The sequence below is a fragment of the Arachis ipaensis genome, chromosome B5 (genome assembly GCF_059453495.1).
Source record: "Arachis ipaensis isolate K30076 ecotype BB chromosome B5, ASM5945349v1, whole genome shotgun sequence".
Classification (NCBI taxonomy): domain Eukaryota; kingdom Viridiplantae; phylum Streptophyta; class Magnoliopsida; order Fabales; family Fabaceae; genus Arachis; species Arachis ipaensis.
This window is the reverse complement of record NC_142440.1, coordinates 62,448,123-62,468,480: the sequence shown is the minus strand read 5'-3', so window position 1 is coordinate 62,468,480 and position 20,358 is coordinate 62,448,123. Positions and strand designations below refer to the sequence as shown.

Here is a 20,358-nt window from a genome sequence, read left to right as displayed (position 1 = left end):
TGAAATAAAGATTCTGTTTGCAGAGGCACTTGAGCAAATACCCTCTTATGCCAAGTTCATGAAAGAGATCTTGAGTCATAAGAAGGATTGGAGAGAAACTGAAAGAGTTCTCCTCACTGAGGAATGCAGTGCAGTCATTCTGAAAAGCTTCCCAGAAAAGCTTAAAGATCCCGGGAGCTTTATGATACCATGCATATTAGAGGGTGATTGCACCAAGACAGCTTTATGTGATCTTGGGGCAAGCATCAACCTAATACCTGCATCTACTATCAGAAAGCTTGGTTTAACTGAAGAAGTCAAACCAACCCGGATCTGTCTTCAACTTGCTGATGGCTCCATTAAATACCCATCAGGCATAATTGAGGACATGATTGTCAAGGTTGGGCCATTTGCCTTCTCTACTGACTTTGTAGTACTGGAAATGGAGGAGCACAAGAGTGCAACTCTCATTCTAGGAAGACCATTCCTAGCAACTGGACGAACCCTCATTGATGTCCAAAAAAGGGAGATAACCCTGAGAGTCAATGAGGATGACTTTAAGTTGAATGTTGTCAAAGCTATGCAACATCCAGACACATCAGAAGACTGCCTGAGCGTTGATATTATTGACTCCCTGGTGGAAGAGGTCAATATGACTGAGAGTCTCGAATCAGAGCTAGAGGACATTTTTAAAGATGTTCAGCCTGATCTGGAGGAACCAGAGGAAATAAAAGAACCTCTGAAAACTCCTCAGGAAGAGGAAAAACCTCCTAAACCCGAGCTCAAACCACTACCACCATCCCTGAAATATGCATTTCTGGGAGAAGGTGACACTTTTCCAGTAATCATAAGCTCTGCTTTAGAGCCATAGGAAGAGAAAGCACTAATTCAGGTGCTAAGGACACACAAGACAGCTCTTGGGTGGTCCATGAGTGATCTTAAGGGCATTAGCCTAGCCAGATGCATGCACAAGATCCTATTGGAGGATGATGCTAAGCCAGTGGTTTAACCACAGAGGCGGCTAAATCCCGCCATGAAGGAGGTGGTGCAGAAAGAGGTCACTAAGTTACTAGAGGCTGGGATTATTTATCCTATTTCTGATAGCCCCTGGGTGAGCCCTGTCCATGTTGTCCCTAAAAAGGGAGGTATGATAGTGGTTCATAATGAAAAAAATGAACTGGTTCCTACAAGAACAGTTACAGGGTGGCGTATGTATATTGACTACAGAAGGCTCAATACAGCCACCAGGAAGGATCACTTCCCTTTACCATTTATAAACTAGATGCTAGAAAGACTAGCAGGTCATGAATACTACTGCTTTTTGGATAGCTATTCAGGTTACAACCAAATTATAGTAGATCCTCAGGACCAACAAAAAATAGCATTCACATGTCCATCTGGAGTATTTGCATACAGAAGAATGCCTTTTGGTCTGTGCAATGCACCTGCAATCTTTCAGAGGTGCATGCTCTCTATCTTCTCTGATATGGTAGAGAAATTTCTGGAAGTCTTCATGGATGACTTCTCAGTATTTGGAGACTCATTTAGCTCCTGTCTTAACCATTTAGCACTTGTTCTGAAAAGATGCCAAGAGACTAACCTGGTTTTAAATTGGGAAAAATGTCACTTTATGGTGACTGAAGGAATTGTCCTTGGGCATAAAATTTTGAACAAGGGAATAGAGGTGGATCAAGCTAAGGTAGAGGTAATTGAAAAATTACCACCACCCACCAATGTTAAGGCAATCAGAAGCTTTCTGGGGCATGCAGGATTCTATAGGAGGTTTATAAAGAATTTTTCAAAAATCGCAAAACCTCTGAGCAATCTGCTAGCTACTGACATGCCATTTGTGTTTGACACAGAGTGTCTGCAGGCATTTGAAACCCTGAAAGCTAAGCTGGTCACGGCACCAGTTATTTCTGCACCAGATTAGACATTACCTTTGGAACTAATGTGTGATGCCAGTGACCATGCCATTGGTGCAGTATTGGGACAGAGGCAGAACAAGCTTCTGCATGTCATTTATTATGCTAGCCGTGTTTTAAATGATGCCCAAAAAAATTACACAACCACAGAAAAAGAGCTGCTTGCAGTGGTTTATGCCATTGACAAGTTTAGATCATACTTAGTAGGATCAAAAGTGATTGTGTACACTGACCATGCTGCTCTTAAATATCTACCCACAAAGCAGGATTCAAAGCCCAGGCTCATAAGATGGGTGCTGCTTCTGCAAGAGTTTGATATAGAAATAAGAGACAGAAAAGGGACAGAGAATCAAGTAGCTGATCATCTGTCCCGGATAGAACCAGTAGCAGGAGCATCCCTCCCTCCTACTGAGATCTCTGAAACCTTTCCCGATGAGCAATTGTTTACTATTCAGGAAGCTCTGTGGTTTTCAGACATTGCAAACTATAAGACACAAGGTTCTCCTTCTGTAACCATGGAGAGGAAGCATGAAAAGCTTCTCTCAATACAGAGTCAAACAAAACCCCCACATTCAAACTCTAAGTTTGGTGTTGAGAGGCCCCAACCCTGTTCTGATTATCTGTGAGGCTCCATGAGAGCTCACTGTCAAGCTATTGACAATAAAGAAGCGCTTATTGGGAGGCAACCCAATTTTTACTTATCTATGTTAAATTTCTATTTTCCATTTTTATTTTATATTTTCCTTAGGATGATGATCATGTGGAGTCACAGAAATCAAAGCAAAGTCAAAAACAGCATTAAAACAGCTCACCCTGGAGGAAGAGCTTACTGGCGTTTAAACACCAGTAAGAAGCATCAGACTGGCGTTTAACGCCAGAAAGAAGCATCAAGCTGGCGTTAAACGCCAGAAACAAGCACCAAGTTAGTGTTCAACACCAAGAAAGGGGAAAAGCTGGCATTTAACGTCAGAAACAAGCAGCAGTCTGGCGTTAAACGCTAGGATTGCACACTAAGGGCGTTTTGCATGCCTCAATGGAGCAGGGATGCTAAGTCCTTGACCCCTTAGGATCTGTGGCCCCCACAGGATCCCCACCTACATCACCATTCCAATTCAAACCATTCCCCTCCCATACCCATCCATTCACACACCTCCTTCTCCTCCACTACTCCTTCTACTCCCTTCTATCTTCTTTTGCTCGAGGACGAGCAAACCTTTTAAGTTTGGTGTGGAAAAAAGTGTTGCTTTTTGTTTTTCCATAACCATTTATGGCACCTAAGGCCAGAGAAACCTCTAGAAAGAGGAAAAGGAAGGCAGTTGCTTCCACCCCTAAGTCATGAGAGATGGAGAAGTTCATCTCATGGGTCCATAGTTCAGTGGTAGAGCATTTTACTGCAGATCAAAGAGCTATGAGGAAGGAGCAACAAAGACAAGGAAGAGACATAGAGGAGCTTAAGAGCACCATTGGTTCTTCAAGAAGAGGAAGACGTCACCCTCACTAAGGTGGACCCGTTCCTTAATCTCCTTGTTCTTATTTCTCTGTTTTTCGTTTACTATGCTTTATGTTTATTTATGTTTGGGTCTTATTACATGATCACTAGTATCTAAGTGTCTATGTCTTAAAGATATGAATGTTCTATGAATCCATCACCTTTCTTAAATGAAAAATTTTTTCTGAAAAAGAAAAAGAAGTACATGAATTTCGAATTTTAAAATAGTTTAATTATTTTGATGTGGTGGAAATACTTTTTGTTTTCCTTAATGAATGCTTGAACAGTGCATATGTCTTTTGAATTTGTTGTTTATGAATGTTAAAATTGTTGGCTCTTGAAAGAATGATGAAAAAGGAGAAATGTTATTTGATAATCTGAAAAATCATAAAAATGATTCTTGAAGCAAGAAAAAGCAGTGAAGAACAAAGCTTGCAGAAAAAAAAGAGAGAGCAAGAAAAAGAAAAAGCAAGTAGAAAAAGCCAAAAGCTCTTTAAACCAAAAGGCAAGAGCAAAAAGCCAATAGCCCTTAAAACCAAAAGGCAAGGGTAATAAAAAGGATCAAAGGCTTTGAGCATCAGTGGATAGGAGGGCCTAAAGGAATAAAATCCTGGCCTAAGCGGCTAAACCAAGCTGTCCCTAACCATGTGCTTGTGGCGTGAAGGTGTCAAGTGAAAACTTGAGACTGAGCGGTTAAAGTCGAGGTCCAAAGGAAAAATAGAGTGTGCTTAAGAACCCTGGACACCTCTAATTAGGGACTTTAGCAAAGCTGAGTCACAATCTGAAAAGGTTCACCCAGTTATGTGTTTGTGGCATGTATGTATCCAGTGGTAATACTGGAAAACAGAGTGCTTAGGGCCACGGCCAAGACTCATAAAGTAGCTGTGTTCAAGAATCAACATACTGAACTAGGAGAATCAATAACACTATCTAAATTCTGAGTTCCTATAGATACCAATCATTCTGAACTTCAAAGGATAAAGTGAGATGCCAAAACTGTTCAGAAGCAAAAAGCTAATAGCCCTGCTCATCTAATTAAGACTGATCTTCATAGATGTTTTTGGAATTCATTGTATATTCTCTTCTTTTTATCCTACTTTGTTTTTAGTTGCTTGGGGACAAGCAACAATTTAAGTTTGGTGTTGTGATGAGCGGATAATTTATACGCTTTTTGGCAGTTTTTAGGTAGTTTTTAATATATTTTAGTCACTTTTTATTATATTTTTATTAGTTTTTAAATAAAAATCACATTTCTGGACTTTACTATGAGTGTGTGTATTTTTCTGTGATTTCAGGTAATTTCTGGCTGAAATTGAGGGAGCTGAGCAAAAATCTGATTCAGGCTGAAAAAGGACTGCTGATGCTGTTGGATTCTGACCTCCCTGCACTCGGAATGGATTTTTTGGAGCTACAGGATTCCAATTGGCGCTCTCTTAATTGATTTGGAAAGTAGACATCCAGAGCTTTCCAGCAATATATAATAGTCCATACTTTGCTCAAGGATAGACGACGTAAACTGGCATTCAACGCCAGTTCCATGTTGCATTCTGGCGTTAAACGCCAGAAACAGGTTACAAGTTGGAGTTAAACGCCAGAAACAGGTTACAACCTGGCTTTTAACTCTAGAAACAGCCTAGGCATGTGTAAAGCTCAAGTCTCAGCCCCAGCACACACCAAGTGAGCCCTAGAAGTGGATTTCTCCACTATCTATCTTAGTTTACTCATTTTCTGTAAACCTAGGTTACTAGTTTAGTATTTAAACAACTTTTAGAGATTTATTTTGCACCTCATGACATTTTTAGATCCGAACTTTGTACTCTTTGACAGCATGAGTCTCTAAACTGCATTGTTGAGGGTGAGGAGCTCTGCTGTGTCTCGATGAATTAATGCAATTATTTCTGTTTTCTATTCAAACACGCTTGTTTCTATCTAAGATGTTCATTCGCACTTCAATATGATGGATGTGATGATCCGTGACATTCATCACCATTCTCAACCTATGAACGCGTGACTGACAACCACCTCCGTTCTACCTTCGATTGAATGAGTATCTCTTGGATTCCTTAATCAGAATCTTCGTGGTATAAGCTAGAATCCACTGGCAGCATTCTTGAGAATCCAGAAAGTCTAAACCTTGTCTGTGGTATTCCAAGTAGGATTCAGGGATTGAATGACTGTGACGAGCTTCAAACTCACAAGGGTTGGGCGTAGTGACAAACGCAAAAGGATCAATGGATCCTATTCCAGCATGAGTGAGAACCGACAGATGATTAGCCGTGCGGTGACAGCGCACCTGGACCATTTTCACTGAGAGGATGGATGGTAGCCATTGACAACGGTGATCCACCAACACACAGCTTGCCATAGGAGGAACCTTGCGTGCGTGAAGAAGAAGACAGGGGGAAAGCAGAGATTCAGAAGACAAAGCATCTCCAAAACTCCAACATATTCTCCATTACTGCATAACAAGTATTAATTCATGCTCTTTTATTTTTCGCAATCCAAACTGATAATTATAATTGATATCCTGACTAAGAATTACAAGATAACCATAGATTGCTTCAAGCCAACAATCTCCGTGGGATTCGACCCTTACTCACGTAAGGTATTACTTGGACGACCCAGTGCACTTGCTGGTTAGTGGTACGAGTTGTGAAATGTGTGAGTTACAATTCATGCCCCAAAGTCGGACCAATCCCTCAAAAGCAACAAAAAGTTATAAAAAGTAATCCATAGAAAAAGGGCCCGACGAGGTCTGAGAAAAAATGGATTGCTAAAAATAACTTGGGAAGGACCGGCATGAAGAAGTCGGATCAATCCCCTCAAAACGACAAATTTATAAAAAGTAATCCATAAAAATAGTCCTGATAAGGTCTGAGAAAAAATGGATTGCTAGAAATAACTCGGAACAGACCGACATGAAAAAGTCGGACCATACTAGTCAAAATAACAAAGTTATAAAAAGTAATCCATAAAAAGAGGCATGGCCAGCCCTTATCAAAAATGGATTATTAAAAATAACTTGAGAAAGAATCAACGAGAGAAGTCGGACCAACAAAAGGCGTGAGTTAGAAAGGACAGAGCTCGTCCTGAAAAGCCATGACCTCACAAAGCTATCAGGAATCATTCAAGCCTAAAAGGGTTCCATGAGAATAATAGCAAGTCATTAACTAGCCTCAAAAGGTCACTCCTACTAAAGCAGGAAGCAAACAAACACAAAAGGCAATCAAGAGAAGTCGGACAATAAAATCCAACACTCTAAAGATTCCTAGAAGCATCAAAGGTTGCAAACAAATATACCAAAAAAGCTACTACAATAAAAAATTGGAAGGCCACCCGAAGGTCAACCTCAGTAGCTCAAAAGCATTTGTTTTTCCTAAACAAAGTCACTAAGAAAAGCAACTGCAATGTCAAAAGCCACACTAGGGAAATTATAATAAACAGAGTTCAAAAAGCCCACAGACCGGGCTGTGCAAAAAATATTAAGAAAAGTCACTAGGATTCCAAGTTCTCCTCTGGAGCAGCACTCTGAGTGGTTGTAGGAGGAACAGTATTTATAGGAACAGCATCTACAGTTCCAACCTCTCGATTCAGAATTTGGACGTCAGGGTCAGACTCAGGACGACCGACCTCGGCAGCAGTCAAAGAAGTCGGCACAGCAGCAGCTTTAATTGACGGCTTAGGGCGAGGACCATCCTCATCATCCTCGTCTGGGGCGGGAACAATTTTACCATCTTCAACAACGTTGTCCAGACTGAAAAGACTCAGGTCAAGCTCGGGAGCAAGAACCCGGACCTGAGCTTTTAGGTTCTCATATGCGTCAGTCACACTGCCCACAAGATGGCCTTGGAGCTCAGTGTAATCAGCATAGGCCGACTCAAGTCTCTCCCTGACCTCCAGCAACTCGCCGTAAGTAGTAGTGTAGTTCTCCTTTGACCACTTGGCCATCTCCTTGGCCAAGTTCACAGCAGCCTCAGCCTTGGTAGCCCGAGACATTTCCTTCTCTAAATCCAGCTCTAGTTTATTAACTCTAGCATCCAGCTCGTCCTTCAACCCCTTAATCCTATCAAATTCTGACTTGGCCTCATCCATAAAGGCCTTCGTTGCATGAACAGGGATATCTTGAGCAGTTCGAAATAAGGCTACACCTATGTGTGCCATCTTAACACCACTCCGGGTGATGAAATCCAGGTGGTGAAGAATGGACACATCGTCCATAGAAAGTCAGATATAAGGAGCAATTTGGTTATCCACAAACCCCACAGCATCAAAATCAGGGGCATCCAAATTGAAGGGCTCAGTAGTCCTCTGCTTCTTGGGGAGAGGACCGGTAGCAGAAGGAGAGGCAACACTAGGGGTCGGCTGGGGAGGATCAGAAGAAGCCAAGCAAACCTAGGGACTTGGGATGATCTTCCTAGGCCCAGACAAGTCCGAGGTTGACCTTCTAAGCATAACATTGGAAGATCCCTCCCCAGGACCTTCGGCCGAAATATTGTGGGCAGCAGTTGCCTTCCGGGCCCTCTTAAAAGCCTTCATACCATCAGTAGTCTTCACCATCTCTGAAAAAATAAAAAAGCGAAACCAAAGTTGCAAGTTAGAAAAAGATAGATCGAGAAAACAAACAAAATAACAAAGATAAAGCTAGCAAAGAAATCGGTAGCTACCCAATTCAGCTCGAAGAAGGGAGGGATCCCCCAAGAACCTCTTCTTATCAAGATGAGGAGGCTCCCCCCAATTCCTCTCTAGAACATGTACAAAAGCCTGCTCAACCTCGTCCAACATTTCCCAAGTATACCTACACATTACTACATTCTGTTGCCAGGATAGGGGGAAGCCAGACTCATCATTCTTCTCCAAGAAGAAAGGCCGAGCTCCTTTAATAGCTCGGACCTTAAAATAATAGTTTTTGAAATCCCTAAAAGACTCGTCGTACATAGAAAAAACTTTCTTTCCTTGGGCAGCTCAGAAAGAAATCCAGGAAGCCTACTTTTTAGCTGCCCAAGGCTTCATCAAAATAAAAAGGTAAAGAAAGAGAGTTTGAGAAGGTCAGACATCCAGCTCTTGGCACAATAGTTGGAAGATCTTTATGAAGCCCTATGAGTTCGGGTGAAGCTGAGACGGGGCAACATTACAGGACCACAACAAGTCGGTCTCAAAGGAAGTAAAGGGAAGGGTGATGTTCATTTGGCTAAAAAAGTAGTCATAAGCATAAAAGAAGGGACGTTCCCCCTGAGTCAGAGAAGGAAAACAAACGTCCTCAGGGTCAGGCGCTACCACTTCATAATTCTTCTCCTGATCTCTATTACTACAAAGTCGGTGATGCCTCCTAAGTTGCACGCAATATTCAGAATTCACCACAGAAACAGACATCAAAACAAGGGAGTCCAGCCAGTCAGACATGCCCTCAGGGACTTTGGAAGACATCTCGACAATATTTTTGCGAGAACACATAGGCCAACTAGTCCTACAGTGAGAAAAAGGAAAATGGGTTACTAATCAAACAGCTCGGACAAATACGAAGATAACTCGGGCAAAAATATGCAAATGTTAAAAGTCAGATATAGCAGTAAAAGGAAACCCCAGGACTCACTCCAAGGTCCAGGGGCATCCTCTGGAGGCAGTTATGAGGTAAGAACCCAAAAGAAAGAAATCAACATTCTATCTCCTAAAAATCTCTCAAAATACAAATCCTCCACCAACATCACTCTACACAAGCAGCAAGAAACCCATTAATAATCAAAACAACAAAAGCTACAGTCATCCTCTACCAACAGGCCAAGCAAAAATAGGGAACCCAGAGACGAGGACATATAAGGACGAAAAGAAAAAAGAAGCAGCGATAAACCTAAGGCAGCAAAATTGCTCAAACACATGACATAGCAAGAGAGTGCAAGAATCACTGTAAAGATGCAAGCTTTCTCAGGAAAAACAGAAATGAAATGCCATAATCTTTTCGAAGGAATCAAGACTCACAATCAGTAAAAAATCGCATGCAACAGTTTTCTCCATACAAAAGGTGACTATTAAACATATAAAGGGGAGAAAAGAAAGATGCTAACCTGTAAAAGCATGAGAAGCGAGTGCAAGGAGAAGATCAGAAAGAAGCGGCGACAAATCCACACTAGCAAGAAAAGAAGTGCACGAAGGCGTGAGAGAAACGGGGGGAACAGACCAATGGCAGTGAATAACGAAGTAGAAGGAGACGAAGAAACTGAAAAGTAAATCTTTTTTAAATTCAAAGTAAAGATACGAAAGAGGGAAAGAAGGAACGGCAAAAGGAGTTAATAAGCATTAAACCCTCGCACGTTTCCAAGAAAACAAAAACAACTAATTAAAGAGGAAAACGTTCCACATTCAAGCCACTAATAAGAGTTCTACAATGAAGGTCGACAAAAATGCTCGAGCTCGGATTCCCCGAAAGAAGTCAAAGTCTAGTAAAGGACATGACCTCAGAAGAAAGACCAAGCTCAAGCAGGGGCACTGTTCATGCCCTGGGTCGAGTTGTACGACCCGGGCTAATGGAAGACAAGTCGACCGACCTCTCTAGGTCAGGATTACCCGAGCTCTTCTCAAAGAGCTCGGCAAAAATGCTACAGAGCCCAAGCAGGCCCAAATAAAGGGACATAGCCCAATCTAAAGGCAACCAAAGCCTAGGAAGATAACTAACTTATCTTATCCGGAAAGCTCAGCCTACACCATTATAAATACACTGGAGCACCCAGGTATAACTCATACTCTGATTCTACAAAAAACTTGCTTAAAGCCCATGCTAACTTAAGCATCAGAGTCTCTTGCAGGTACCACCACCTTCCAGTGATGAATAATCAGCAGCATCTCCAGCTCCACCAGTTCCATCAAGTCGGACACGACAGCTCCAGCCACCATAGCAGATCTCATCCAAGATCGACCTTCAGTTTCATGTAACCCTCGGAACAAGAACTGTACTAGCAACGCTGTTCTCTCTATAAATTCTTGATCGGCCAATTTCCTCCATGTCAGCAGACATGCAATATTAAGACAAATCATCGAACTGAAAAAATGGGGGAAGAGATACCAACCTTTGAAGAAAGAGGAAACAAAGGAAAGGGGCAATGATCGAAATCTGCACAGGCAAAAACTCCGAAGCGTGAGAGAAACAGAAGGAATGAAGCACTTTAGGGGATGATGAAGCAAAGGGCGAAGAGAAAGGAGAAGAAGAAACTGAAAGCAAGTCTTTTGAAATTCAAAATGAGATGTAAAAGAGGGAAAGAAGGAACATCAAGAGTTGTTAATGAGCATTAAAACCCTCGCACATTTCCAAGGAAACAAAAAACGCGAGCTACAAAAAAGGGAAGAAAACGCTTTGCATTTTAACAAAAAGGCTAACCTAACAGGAGTTCTACAAGAATACCGAAAAAAGGCCAAATGCTCGAGCACGGCTTCCCCAAAAAGGGGTCGAAGTCTAAAAAACACGACCTCAAAGGAAAGACCGAGCTCAAGCAGGGGCACTGTTCATACCCTGGGTCAAGCTATGAGACCCGGGCTGACTGAAGACAAAGCGACCGACCTCTTCAGGTCAGGTCCCTCGACCTCTTCAGGTCAGGTCCCCCGACCTCTTCTTTAAAGAGTTCGGCCAAATCGTCATAAAAAGCCCAAGCAGGCCCAAACGAAGGGACACAGCCCAATCTAAAGGCAGCTAAAGCCTAGAAATATAAAGGCGGCTCCCCTTAGAGATTAGATGACTTCACTAAAAAGATAAGATAAGATAGCTAACCAATCTTATCTAAAAAGGTCAGCCCACACCACTATAAATACACTGGAGCACCCAGGTATAACTCATACTCTGATTCTACATAATAAACCTGCTCAAAGCTCATGCTAACTTAAGCATCGGAGTCTCTTACAGGTACCACCACCCTCTGGTGATCAAGGATCAGCAGCACCACCAGATCCAACAAGTCGGACACGACAGCTCCACCCACAACAGCAGATCTCATCTGAGATCGGCCTTCAGTTTCAGGTAACCCTTGGAACACTGTTCAAAACCAATTCAATTCCGAGAGTTTTCAATTCCCGGGTCGTCTCCCAAGGACACTTGAGACCAATGAGTGTGCAATTTCGGTTGTGAAGCTCATGGGGATTTCAATGAAGAGATAAACATATAAAACAATAAAAGAACATGCAAAATTGTGATAATTAAGCTAATAAAGGAATTAACGAATTAACATGCAATATAGACAAGTAAGGTATAAAAGGGATTAATGTAAATGTGTATGAAAGGTTTAAAGCATAAAAGGTATCTTGGCTTGGAATGAGCTAAGGGTCCTTTCCTTGTTGGAACCACAACTATGACAATTAGAATGGATTAATCCCACTTGATTAACCCTCACATCGAAGAGTAAGTTAAATGAGCATAAGTGTTCTTAACTGATGAGCAGATAATTTATACGCTTTTTGGCATTGTTTTTACATAGTTTTTAGTATGATTTAGTTAGTTTTTAATATATTTTTATTAGTTTTTAAATAAAAATTATATTTCTGGACTTTACTATGAGTTTGTGTGTTTTTCTATGATTTCAGGTAATTTCTGGCTGAAATTGAGGGACTTGAGCAAAAATCTGATTCAGAGGCTGAAGAAGGACTGCAGATGTTGTTGGATTCTGACCTCCCTGTACTCAAAGTGGATTTTTTGGAGCTACAGAAGTCCAAATGACGCGATCTCAATTGCATTGGAAAGTAGACATCCAGAGCTTTCCAACAATATATAATAGTTCATACTCCTCCCGAGTTTAGATGATGCAAACTGGCGTTCAACGCCAGTTTTCTGCCCTATTATGGCGTTAAACGCCAGAAACAAGTTGCAAAGCAGAGTTAAATGCCAGAAACAGGTTACAAACTGGCGTTTAACTCCAGGGAAGACCTCTACAGGTGAAAGCTTCAATGCTCAGCTCAAGCACACACCAAGTAGGCCCGGAAGTGGATTTCTGCATCATTTACTTATTTCTGTAACCCTACTAACTAGTTTAGTATAAATAGAACTTTTTACTATTGTGTTAGGAATCTTTTTGATCATCTTTTGTTTTATCTTTTGATCATGTTTTAACCCTCTTTGGGAGGCTGGCCATTCGGTCATGCCTGGACCATTATCACTTATGTATTTTCAATGGTAGAGTTTCTACACACCATAGATTAAGGTGTGGAGCTCCGCTGTTCATCATGAATTAATGCAAAGTACTATTGTTTTTCTATTCAACTTAAGCCTATTTCTTCTCTAAGATATTCATTCGCACATAAGAACATGATGAATGTGATGATTATGTGACACTCATCATCATTCTCATTTATGAACGCGTGCCTGACAACCACTTCTGTTCTACATGCAAACAAGCTTGAATGTGTATCTCTTAGCCTCCTGATCGTGAGATCAGAGTCTTCGTGGTATAGGCTAGAATTATTGGCGGCTACTCTCAAGATCTGGAAAGTCTAAACCTTGTTTGTGGTATTCCGAGTAGGATTTGGGAAGGGATGGTTGTGACGAGCTTCAAACTCGCGAGTGCTGGGCGTAGTGACAGACCCAAAAGGATTACTGAATCCTATTCCAGTATGATCAAGAACCGACAGATGATTAGCCGTGCAATGACAGCGCATTTGGACCATTTTCACTGAGAGGACGGGAAGTAGCCATTGACAACGGTGATGCCCAACATACAGCTTGCCATGGAAAGGAGTATGAAGCATTGGATGAAGACAATAGGAAAGTAGAGATTCAGAAGGAACTAAGCACCTCCATATGCTTATCTGAAATTCTCACCAACGAATTACATAAGTATCTCTATCTTTATTGTACGTTTTATTTATCTTTTAATTATTAAAACTCTATAACCATTTGAATCTGCCTGACTGAGATTTACAAGGTGACCATAGCTTGCTTCAAGCCGACAATCTCCGTGGGATCGACCCTTACTCACGTAAGGTTTATTACTTGGACGACCCAGTGCACTTGCTGGTTAGTTGTGCGAAGTTGTGACAAAGAACTAAAATTATGAACGTGCGTATGAAGTTTTTGGCGCCGTTACCAAGGAATGAACAATCACGATTTCGTGCACCAAGTTTTTGGCGCCGTTGCCGGGGATTATTCGAGTTTGGAAAACTGACGGTTCATCTTGTTGATCAGATTAGGTAATTTTCTTCTTGTTTTAACCATTATTTTATTTTCAAAAAGTTTTCAAAATTATTTCGTTTTTCCCAAAATTAATTTCGAAAAATCCAAAAAAAATTAGTAAAATCATAAAATAAAAAATATTTTGTGTTTCTTATTTGAGTCTAGAGTCAATTTTTAAGATTGGTGTCAATTGCATATTTTTATTTTTTCTCAAAATTTTTGAAAAAATTCATGCATGGTGTTCTTCATGATCTTCAAGTTGTTCTTGATAAGTCTCCTTGTTTGATCTTTAATTTTTCTTATTTTGTGTCTTTTCTTGTTTTTCATATGCATTTTTGAATTATTAGTGTCTAAACATGAAAAATCTCTAAGTTTGGTGTCTTGCATATTTTTCTTTTCTTAAAAATTTTTCAAAAATAAGTTCTTGATGTTCATCATGATTTCAAAGTGTTCTTGGTGTTCATCTTGACATTCATAGTGTTCTTGCATGCATCATTTTGTTTTGATCCAAAATTTTCATGCATTGAGTCTTTTTGATGTTTTTCTCTCTCATCATTAAAATTCAAAAATAAAAAAAAAATATCTTTCCCTTATTTCACTTATAATTTTCGAAAATTTGGTTTGACTTAGTCAAAAAGTTTTTAAAATTTAATTGTTTCTTATGAGTCAAGTCAAATTTTCAGTTTAAAAATTCTATCTTTATCAAATCTTTTCAAAAATCAAATCTTTTTCATTTTTCTTTTATGATTTTTGAAACTTTCAAAATGATTTTCAAAAATATTTTTCTTATTTTTGTTTCATATTTTCGAATTCATTGCTAACTTTTAATATTCTGATTCAAAAATCTCAAGTTGTTACTTGCCTATTAAGAAAGGTTCATTCTTTAAATTTTAAAATCCTATCTTTTAGTTTCTTGTTAGTCAAGTAATCAACTTTAATTTTCAAAAATCAAATCTTTTTAATTTCCTTTTTAAATCTTTTTCAAATTAAATTTCAATCATATCTTTTTAACTTCAATCATATCTTTTTCAAAATCAATTTCAAAATCTTTCATAACTTCTCACCCTTTCAAATTTGATTTTCAAATCTTTCTCAATTAACCACTTAACTTTTTGTTTGATTTTAAAAGTTTACTATTTCAATCATATCTTTTTCAAAACTACCTAACTAATTCTCTCTCTCTAATTTTCGAAAATCACTAACCTCTTTTTCAAAATTCCTTTTTAATTAACTAATTGTTTTAAAATTAAATTTAATTTCATTTCCTTTTTCTTCTTAAAATTTTTGAATTTTAACTTTAATTTTTATTTTTATTTTATTTAATTTTTGAATTCTTCCATCTTTCATCTCCTTCTAATTATTTATTTATTTACTAACACTTCTCTTCTACTCAAAAATTCGAATCAACTCTTCTCTTCTGTGTTCGAATTCTTATCTTTTCTTTCTTCCATCCTTCTCTTCTTATACTCATATAAGGAATCTCTATACTGTGACATAGAGGATTCTATATTTTCTTTTCTGTTCTCTTCTTTTTCATATGAGCAGGAACAAGGATAAGAACATTCTTGTTTAAGCTAATCCGGAACCTAAAAGGACTCTGAAGAGGAAGCTAAGGGAAGCTAAAGCACAACTCTCTGGAGAAAATCTGACAGAAATTTTTGAAAAAGAAGTAGACATGGCCGAAAATAATAACAATGGTGGAGATGCAAGGAAGATGCTTGGTGACTTTACTGCACCAAATTCCAACTTACATGGAAGAAGTATCTCAATCCCTGCCATTGGAGCAAACAATTTTGAGCTAAAGTCTCAATTAGTTTCTCTAATGCAACAGAATTGCAAGTTTCATGGACTTCCATCAGAAGATCCTTTTCAGTTCTTAACTGAATTCTTGCAAATCTGTGATACTGTTAAGACCAATGGGGTTGATCCCGAGGTCTACAGGCTTATGCTTTTTCTATTTGCTGTAAGAGACAGAGCTAGAATATGGTTGGACTCTCAACCTAGAGATAGCCTGAACTCTTGGGATAAGCTGGTCATGGCTTTCTTAGCCAAGTTCTTTCCTCCTCAAAAGCTTAGGAGGCTTATAGTGAATGTTCAAACCTTCAAACAAAAAGAAGGTGAATCCCTCTATGAAGCTTGGGAGAGATACAAACAACTGACCAAAAAGTGTCCTTCTAATATGCTTTCAGAACGGACCATCTTGGATATATTCTATGATGGTCTGTCTGAATTATCTAAGATGTCATTGGACCATTCTACAGGTGGATCCATTCACCTAAAGAAAACACCTGCAGAAGCTCAGGAACTCATTGACATGGTTGCAAATAACCAGTTTATGTACACTTCTGAAAGGAATCCTGTGAGTAATGGGACGCCTCAGAGGAAGGGAGTTCTTGAAATTGATACTCTGAATGCCATATTAGCTCAGAATAAAATATTAACTTAGCATATGATTTCTCAGAGTCTGAATGGATTGCAAGCTGCATCCAACAGTACTAAAGAAGCATCTTCTGAAGAAGAAGCTTATGATCCTGAGAACCCTGCAGTAGCAGAGGTGAATTACATGGGTGAAGCCTATGGAAACACCTATAATCCCTCATGGAGAAATCATCCAAATTTCTCATGGAAGGATCAACAAAAGCCTCAACAAGGCTTTAATAATCGTGAAAGAAACAGGTTTAGCAATAGCAAGCCTTTTCCATCATCCTCTCAGTAACAGACAGAGAATTCTGAGCAGAATCCATCTAGCTTAGCAAATATAGTCTCTGATCTATCTAAGGCCACTCTAAGTTTTATGAATGAAACAAAGTCCTCCATTAGAAATTTGGAGGCACAAGTGGGTCAGCTGAGTAAAAGAGTCACTGAAACTCCTCCCAGTACTCTCCCAAGCAATACAGAAAAAATCCCAAGAGAGAGTGCAAGGCCATAACTTTACTTGGTGTGGCCAAACCCAGAGAGGAGGAGGAGGACGTGAATCCTAGTGAGGAAGACCTCCTGGGACGTTCACTGACCGATAAGGAGTTTCCCTTTGAGGAACCAAAGGAATCTGAGGCTCATCTAGAGACCATAGAGATTTCATTGAACCTCCTTTTACCATTCATGAGCTCTGATGACTATTCATTTTCTGAAGAAGATGAAGACAATGTTCAAGGGCAAGTTGCCCAGTATTTAGAAGCAATCATAAAGCTGAATGCCAAGCTATTTGGTAATGAGACTTGGGAGGACGAGTGATGAGCGGATAATTTATACGCTTTTTGGCATTGTTTTTAGTATGTTTTTAGTAGAATCTAGTTACTTTTAGGGACGTTTTCATTAGTTTTTATGTTAAATTCACATTTCTGGAATTTACTATGAGTTTGTGTGTTTTTCTGTGATTTCAGGTATTTTCTGACTGAAATTGAGGGACTTGAGCAAAAATCAGATTCAGAGGTTGAAGAAGGACTGCTGATGCTGTTGGATTCTGACCTCCCTGCACTCAAAATAGATTTTCTGAAGCTACAGAACTCAAAATGGCGCGCTTCCAATTGCGTTGGAAAGTAGACATCCAGGGCTTTCCAGAAATATATAATAGTTCATACTTTGCCCAAGTTTAGACGACGAAAACTGGCGTTCAACGCCAGCTCTCTGCCTAATTCTGGCGTCTAGCGCCAGAAACAAGTTGCAAAGTGGAGTTCAACGCCCAAACTGGCACGAAAGCTGGCGTTCAACTCCAAGAATGACCTCTCCACATGTAGAATTCAAGCTCAGCCCAAGCACACACCAAGTGGGCCCCAGAAGTGGATTTATGCATCAATTACTTACTTCTGTAAACCCTAGTAGCTAGTTTATTATAAATAGGACCTTTTACTATTGTATTAGACATCTTTGGATCATCTTTGGATGCCTAGTTCTTAGATCAGAGGGGCTGGCCATTCGGCCATGCCTGGACCTTTTACTTATGTATTTTTAACGGTAGAGTTTCTACACTCCATAGATTAAGGTGTGGAGCTCTGCTATTCCTCAAAGATTAATGCAAAGTACTACTGTTTTCTATTCAATTCATCTTATTTCGCTTCCAAGATATTCATTCGCACTTCAACCTGAATGTGATGAACGTGACTGATGACAAGTCATCTTAGCCTAGTTTCACTAGCCTTTTTTCTTTTGTTTTCAATTGAATTATGCACTTTCTTGAGCCATAAGCAAGCCAATTGGGTGGATTTTCATGCTTCCTTTGATTTAATCAACCATAGATGAATTAATGCAATTTCATGAGGTTTTATGCTATAATTGTCACATATTATGAAAGAATGAATATCTCATGATTTTGAGCATAGCTTTGATGTGTTTGGTTTATTAATGATAGGTGAAGAAAGCTTGGAGAAAGGTTGAAGCAAGAAGGAATGGCTAGGAGGAAGTGAGGACAAAAAGTTTGAGCAAAAGTTTGCCTCAAACTTTAGCTCAAACTTTTGGAATAAGTGAAAACGAACCAGGGAGTAAAAAGCTTGACCAAAAGTTTGCCTCAAACTTTTGTGCAAACTTTTGGGCAAAAAGCTTGAGCAAAAGTTTGCCTCAAACTTTTTGGCAAACTTTTGGCATCACAAATCAACACCCTGGAGAGCAAAAGTTTGCGCCAACGTTTGCCTCAAACTTTTTGGCAAACGTTGGCGCCATGAACAACACACCCTGGAGAGCAAAAGCTTGCGCCAACGTTTGCCTCAAACTTTTTGGCAAACGTTAGCGCCATGAGTGTGCAAGGGGGAGCCAACGTTTGAGCAAAAGTTTGACCCCAAACTTTGGCTCAAACGTTGGTAGCAGCAAGGATGGGGTGGCTGATATGAAAAGTTTGAGTAAAAGTTTGCCTCAAACTTTTACTCAAACTTTTACTCAAGCTTACATGATTCCAAACCCGGTTCACTTCGGTTCTTCTCCAAACTCCAAGAGCAATCAACCAGGGCCTCTATACCCAATTCCATCAAGAGCAAAGGCCCAATTGAAGGCTTGAAGACCATTTGAAGAAAGTGTATAAATAGCTTAGGATTTAAGTTCTTCGGGAGCTTTCCTTTTAGTTTTCATAGAGAGTTTTCGGAGAGCTTTTGGTGTGGAGTGAATTTTAATTTCTAAGTCTCGGGGAAGGAGAATTGAATTCCCTTCCTCTTAGTTTTCTTGCTTTCAATTTCAATTACAATTGTCTTGGATCTTGGGTTGGAGAATTGAAGGAATTCTGTTTCAATCTCATCCTGAGACCTCTCTGTTTCTTTGCTGCACAATTGAATTTAAATTTCTGTTAATTGCTTCTTCATCTACTTTCTCTGCAATTTACATTTCCTTTACAATTGTTCTTGTTGGATCTAGGAAGGCATTGAGATCTAGACTTGGTTATCTAGTCTCTTGGGTCCTGAGATCTGAATTATCATTTTACATTCTCTGTTTACTGCTTTCAAGCTCATTTACATTTCTGTTTCAAGATCCGATTCAATCCAATTCATCTTCCACTCTTATGTTTGTTGCAATTTTACTTTTCCTTGTTTAATTTCTGTAAATCCAATTCCCAATTCCCTTTACAATTCAAGCCATTTACATTTCTTGCACTTTAAGATTCTGCAATTTACATTTCTTGCGTTCTAAGTTTCTGCCATTTAATTTCTTGTTCTTTAAGATTCAGCACTTTAAATTTCAGTTCTCTTTAATTTCATGCAATTTACCCATTCCCTTTACTTTCTATGCAATTTAAATTCTGCAAATCACAAATCTCTCAACCAAATCTTGATTCGCTTGACTAAATCAACCACTAAACTAAAATTGCTCAATCCTTCAATCCCTATGGGATCGACCTCACTCCCGTGAGTTATTATTACTTGATGCGACCCGGTGCACTTGCCGGTGAGTTTTGTGTCGGATCGTTTTCCGCATATCAGTGACAATCATCATCATTCCCTATGAACACGTGCCTGACAACCACTTCCGTTCTACATTAGATTGAATGAGTATCTCTTAGATCTCTTAATCAGAATCTTCGTGGTGTAAGCTAGAATAATGGCGGCATTCAAGAGAATCCGGAAAGTCTAAACCTTGTCTGTGGTATTCCGAGTAGGATTCAATGATTGAATGACTGTGACGAGCTTCAAACTCGCGATTGCTGGGCGTAGTGACAGACGCAAAAGGATAGTAAATCCTATTCCAGCATGATCGAGAACCGACAGATGAATAGCCGTGCCGTGACAGGGTGCGTTGACCATATTCACTGAGAGGATAGGATGTAACCATTGACAAGGGTGATGCCTCCAGACGATTAGCCGTGCCGTGACAGGGCATTTGGATCATTTTTCCGAGAGAAAACCGAAAGTAGCCATTGACAATGGTGATGCATTACATAAAGCCAGCCATGGAAAGGAGTAAGACTGATTGGATGAAGATAGCAGGAAAGCAGAGGTTCAGAGGAACGAAAGAATCTCTATTCGCTTATCTGAAATTCTCATCAATGATTTACATAAGTGTTTCTATCCTTATTTTCTATCTATTTATTATTTATATTCGAAAACCCCATTACTATTTTATATCCACCTGACTGAGATTTACAAGGTGACCATAGCTTGCTTCATACCAACAATCTCCGTGGGATTCGACCCTTACTCACGTAAGGTATTACTTGGACGAACCAGTGCACTTGCTGGTTAGTTGTGCGAAGTTGTGAACCATGGTATTGGCATCATGTTTTTGGCGCCATTACCAGGGAAAGAAAGAGCGATGAATTTTACATAATCAAAGTGTAATCACAATTTCTGCGCACCAACGAGCCTCCATTGCTCATTAATGAACTGAATATCTGGGTTCAGCACACTTTA

General features: G+C 39.7%; 1 non-coding gene across 1 annotated transcript; it reads right to left on the bottom strand.

Annotated features, from left to right (window-relative positions):
• Nucleotides 1–15,611: 15,611 nt before the first annotated feature.
• On the bottom strand, nt 15,612–15,719 carry LOC148564415 (small nucleolar RNA R71). Its single transcript, XR_015884586.1, has one exon. It is a non-coding gene; the product is annotated as a small nucleolar RNA R71 (small nucleolar RNA).
• Between the last annotated feature and the right edge of the window lie 4,639 nt (nt 15,720–20,358).